The sequence below is a fragment of the Microcebus murinus genome, chromosome X (genome assembly GCF_040939455.1).
Source record: "Microcebus murinus isolate Inina chromosome X, M.murinus_Inina_mat1.0, whole genome shotgun sequence".
NCBI classification, from domain to species: Eukaryota; Metazoa; Chordata; class Mammalia; order Primates; family Cheirogaleidae; genus Microcebus; species Microcebus murinus.
The window spans coordinates 64,415,898-64,420,924 of NC_134136.1; the positions used below are offsets into that span (position 1 = coordinate 64,415,898).

Consider the following 5,027-nt stretch of genomic DNA (forward strand, 5'->3'; position numbering starts at 1 on the left):
GCCTTTTCATGCCTTTCAAAACGTGTCTCCCCAGCTCACTCCTCTTCTTGCCTTAATGAATGCCAACTCCAAAGGCTCTCTGTTTCTGGACCTGAGGACCCCTTGCCTTGAAAGCCAAATTGAGGTAGACTGATAGCTTTTCAGATCACTGAGTTCTATAGAAAAATATCAGGGTAAGTCTGATTCTGGAGAAACCCTGCACTTCTCTCTGAGCCATGCTTCTGTTTAAGGCCTGATTAGGGCCCATGACCAAGACCTCTGAGTGCATTAGGAAAAGACTGGATTTGCAACTAACTGAGTTGGAGAAAAATTCCCAACTCAGCCTAGAGGTTCAGGACTCAAGTTGCCCAATTTGGGTTTCCACATATGGGTATTCAAATAAAATAAAAGTTAACAGAGAGCTGGTACTGTATCAGATGCAGAGCTGAGAGCCAAGACAGCCAGCTTTTAAGATGTCTTAGAGGTGGGAGTTCTGCAATATTTTTTTTTTTTGATGTTTACTCTAAATGACCTGGAGGCTTCAGTTGTCACAGAAATGGCAGAGGATCCTATTTGAAGCTTAGATCTCCCTACCAAGCTACTCTTCTCAGCAGGAAGCCAATGATATGGTAGGAACATTTGTTGTGGCTTCTCTATGCAAACTGCACAGTCACAGAAATGTGGCTTCAGTGGCTTTCAAAATAACTACCTGCATACCTACCAGTGGAGGATGTGAGAAGTTCTCTGAAATAAGCTCTATATTGGCAATCAAATATTTGTTGAAAATCTTCTTTGTGCTGAACATTCTGTTAGGCATTGTGAAGGATCCAGAAGAAGCAATGACCTTGCTCCTCATGATCCCATCACTGAGCTAGCCTACAAAGCCAAGAAACTGACTTGTGTGAAACAATCTATGAACAGGGGAATGAACAACTGAGATGCCCAATGGCATTCAGAGATGGTGGGCAGTGAGCGGTTTGTAGGGTTGGCTAAGTTGCAGGACATGACACAATGAAAAGACCACCTAACTGCAGCACAAGATCCAGATTGGGGCAGATGAGGGTAGGGTAGGTAGTGTGGGGATGACCAGGTAGGCCTCATAGTTAGGGCTGAGGAGTCTGGACAATAGGGAACAGGATAGATAGTGAAAAGGTTGTTTTAGGAAGAATTGGCCCTGTCCTTCCCTCTGACATCATCTTGTACCATGCTCCTGGTGTTAAGGTAAATAATGCTAGCTGCTGCAGCAATCACTCCCAAATTCTCAATTGCTAACTCCACTCCATGTGCTCAGGGACCATATGACTTCCATCTTGTGGCTCTGAAATCTTCAAGGGGCTTGGAACTGTCTGTTGATTATCTTGTAGTCAGCAAGTAGGTGAAGGAAGAGAGAGAATCACACGTTGGAGGGTTTTAGAGGCCAGTCCCGGAAGTGGTGTATTTCACTTCTGCTCACATACCATTGGCCATAACTCAGCCATATGGCCACATGTCATGGCAAGGAAGGCTGGGAAATGGAGTCTGACTGCATGCCAAGTAAGAGGAGGACACAGGTAGTGATGAGCACTCACAGTCTCTGCCAAATGACCCTATGACTGCTATGATTCAGTCTCACTGATCTTCTGACAGTTCTTCAACATGCCAAGGTCCTTTCCCCCTCAGGGTCTTTGCAATTGCTGTGCCTGTGCTTGTTATAAAGAGCACTGCCTGACTGGCTGATGAAAAGTCGGCACCTCAGAAAGGTTTTCCCTGACCACTCACAAGATGAGTCTCACTCTATCACATTTTACTCCTGTATCTTCTTCACAGCACTGCAAAAGCAGGGGCAATACTGCCTGCAATTAATTACTTTGTTTATTGTCTGTTTCCTCCTGCTTGAGTGTAGCTCCAGGAAATCACAGACCTGTGTATCTTGTCCACTACATATGTTCAGCATCCAGGACAGGGCCTGGCTCATGAAAGTTGATTAAAACATAATCAGTTAAAGGAATGGAAAAAAAAGAAAAAAAAATGGCCTAGCAGCAGAATGTAGTCGAGAGAGGGCACAATAAGGCTGGAGGCAGGTAAGCTGGCATGCTAGTCAGTTGCAGTGATCATAGTTAACACTTATACAACATTTACTATGAAACAGAGAGGGTTCTAAGCACTTTATGTATGTACATTGTCTCATGTAATTCCCACAATAACTATGAAGCTGACACAATTATACCTGTTTTACAAGTAAGGAAATTAGGGCACAAAAAAAGTTAAACAACTTGTCCAAGGTTATACAGCTAGTAAATGGTACAGGTGAAATTTAAGCCCAGGGATGTCTGGCTTAGGGTGCATGCTCTTAAGGGGGTACCCTACACTCCATTTTACCTTGGGGGGCTAGTAGGAGCCTGGTTTAGGGTAAAGGTGGTGGAAATGCAAACTAGACTGGACAAATGGCAAAGATTTGGGGGATCTGGCATATTTGTCTGAGACTTCATTTCCTATTTTGGTTAGGAAGGGAAAGAAGTCTTGATCATCAATGTCTCTGCAGATATTCTCCAGGTCCTTTTCAGTTAGGTATGGAAGGCACTCTAGTGGTCCCCTACTCCTAGAAAAGGCCACTCCTCTCTGTCTCTTCAGAAAGATGTTCCAGGACCCAGAGAGGGAAGTGAGGACAGAGGTGGGAATGATTTCTTAATTGTAGCCTCATGAAAACAAAGCAGAACATTGTATTTCAGAAGAAGAGAAGGCTACATAACAAGTCAACCCCCATCACCCCTAAGAATTGATTTAATAAAAGTTGAATCATCTTCACCTGCCTCCCCAAAGCAGTTACAAAACAAAATTAATATAAAAATAGAATTCTTCTGCTTGTCAGTGGAATACCATGAGCAGTGAGGAAACATGTGATGCACATCTCAGATGAAAAACACCGTGAATCTTGAACTCAAGTGGGGAAATGAAATCACCTCTGCTAGCTCCTTGTCTGCTCAGCCTCTGACTGCTGAAGTGTCTTGGTACTTAGTGTTTGTTCTTTTTTTCCCTGTGCTTACTCTCGCTTTCTCCCTGGGTTATCCCATCCAGCCGCTGGGTTTCAATTATCACCTATATGCTGATAATGCCCAAAGTTATATCTCCAGTCCAGACCTACCACATGAGCTCCACAGTCCTATGCACACTTGATTATTTGATATCTCAACTTGGAATATTGAAAGGGCATCTCAAACTTTGCAAAATAAAGAAATTTTGATTTCTATACCCTCCCCTCCAAACCTACTCCTTTCCTCTCAGCAAATGACATCACCATGCACAGAGTTTCTCACACCCCCAATCCAGGAGTCATCCATGATCCTCCTATTCCCCTCACTTTCTTACCCCCATTTCACATCCAGTTCTATCTTCGATGTCTCTCTGGAATGAGTTCAATCCTCTCCTTCTCATTTGCTGTCCTAATTCAAGCGTATGTCATCTCTTGCCTAGATGACAGCAATAGCCTAAACTGGTCTCACTGCCTCCACTCTTGGAACAGCTAGAGTTATCCTATTTTGTTGTTGTTCTTTCACAAAATATTTTAGGAGTGATATTTTTGAAATGTGATACAGTGAACTCTGTGGAAGTGTATTAGAGTTGGAGATATCTGTATGAATTCATGTTTAGTTTAATATAGAGATGTATAGATTAGAAATATTTTTAGATATGTGTGTACGCATGGGTTGATCCACATAAATCATATATTTCCTAGTTGTGTCAGCTGAGAGGGCCTGGGAGCAATGATACTCCACAAGTAATTAGAGCATCTAGTGCACAGATCTTGGTTTCTAATACCTTGATCCAACAAAAAGAACCAGGTTCTTGAAGAAATGACTCATTCTAGGACTGTGTAAAGGAAAATGCAAGGTGAGCTTAGAGCACCTTGTGGTGCCTAAGAGTAAGAAAGTGCTCAAAAAAAAAGGGGGGGATAGGGGAATGTCAAAGGAATATAGAAACCAACTTGAAACAGTTCCCACCAGCCAAAGCTGGAAGAAATTGAACAATAAAATCAATAACATCGTATTTGGATTATAATCCAAAGTATAAAATCAATATCCACAAGTCTATATTGATAGAAATAAATAATTGAATAAATAAAAAAATAAATGTGGAAGAAAGGGCAAATCTTCCTTACAGAAGAATTCCAAATAACATACGTGGATACTTCCCCTTCCAGTGGTGGAGCCTAGCTCCCCTCCCCCATCTCTTTTTTCTGTTGTTTTGTTTTTTATGAAAAGACATTTTATTATTACTATTTTACTGTATAACATATTAGTGAATACACCAGATTACATTTTCTCAAATGGCAAATGAGACGCATTTCTCTTTGATTCCCTGGAAAACCTCAATATTATCTGTCCTTTGGAGGATTCAGTTTCTTAATGACAACTGTGATACTGTGCACAAGGATACCAATGGTGCTTAGTAATAAGGAACATTTTGCTAAGTCGTTCTATCACGGGTCCTTCCTAAAGGTTTTCACTTTTTTCTGCTAATCTGGTTTTCAGCACATGATCATGTGTTTCTTCATTATTATGCACAGGATCTGGTCGAGGGACAGGTTTTGTGTGTTCATATACAATGTCCACAGAAAGGTGGTAGCATATTATCATCCTGCCATCAGATGTCAAAGCAAGCTCAACTTTGCAATTATAGTCCTCTGGTAGAGAAGAATATGTAGATTTATGACAAACGCAATATAATGCTCCGTTTTGGATTGGAAATAAATGTTTCCAGATAGCTCTCTTTGATATTACCCACTTTACTGCTGCTACAGCCATGGTGTTCAAGATGCTTATCAGGTGGTATGAAAAAGATGTTTTGAAGAAGAACTGCTTTTAAAATCTGCTTCTAGGCACACCAGTTTTCATCTCTTGACAGCTCTTCACTGTGAGTCCACCATCTTGTTTTCCCCTCCCCCATCTCTTTGAGGGTAGGGTAGACTTAGCGACTTGCTTCCAAAGCATAAAGTATGGAAAAGGAAATATAGCAACTTCACAGTGGAGAAAAACCTCGCAGACACTACCTTAACAAGGAGATGAAGGTTA

The 5,027-nt window shown here is 41.6% G+C and overlaps 1 pseudogene; it reads right to left on the bottom strand.

Moving 5' to 3' along the window:
• Positions 1-4,330: 4,330 nt before the first annotated feature.
• Positions 4,331-4,760, bottom strand: LOC105881049 (large ribosomal subunit protein mL42 pseudogene; annotated as a pseudogene).
• Between the last annotated feature and the right edge of the window lie 267 nt (positions 4,761-5,027).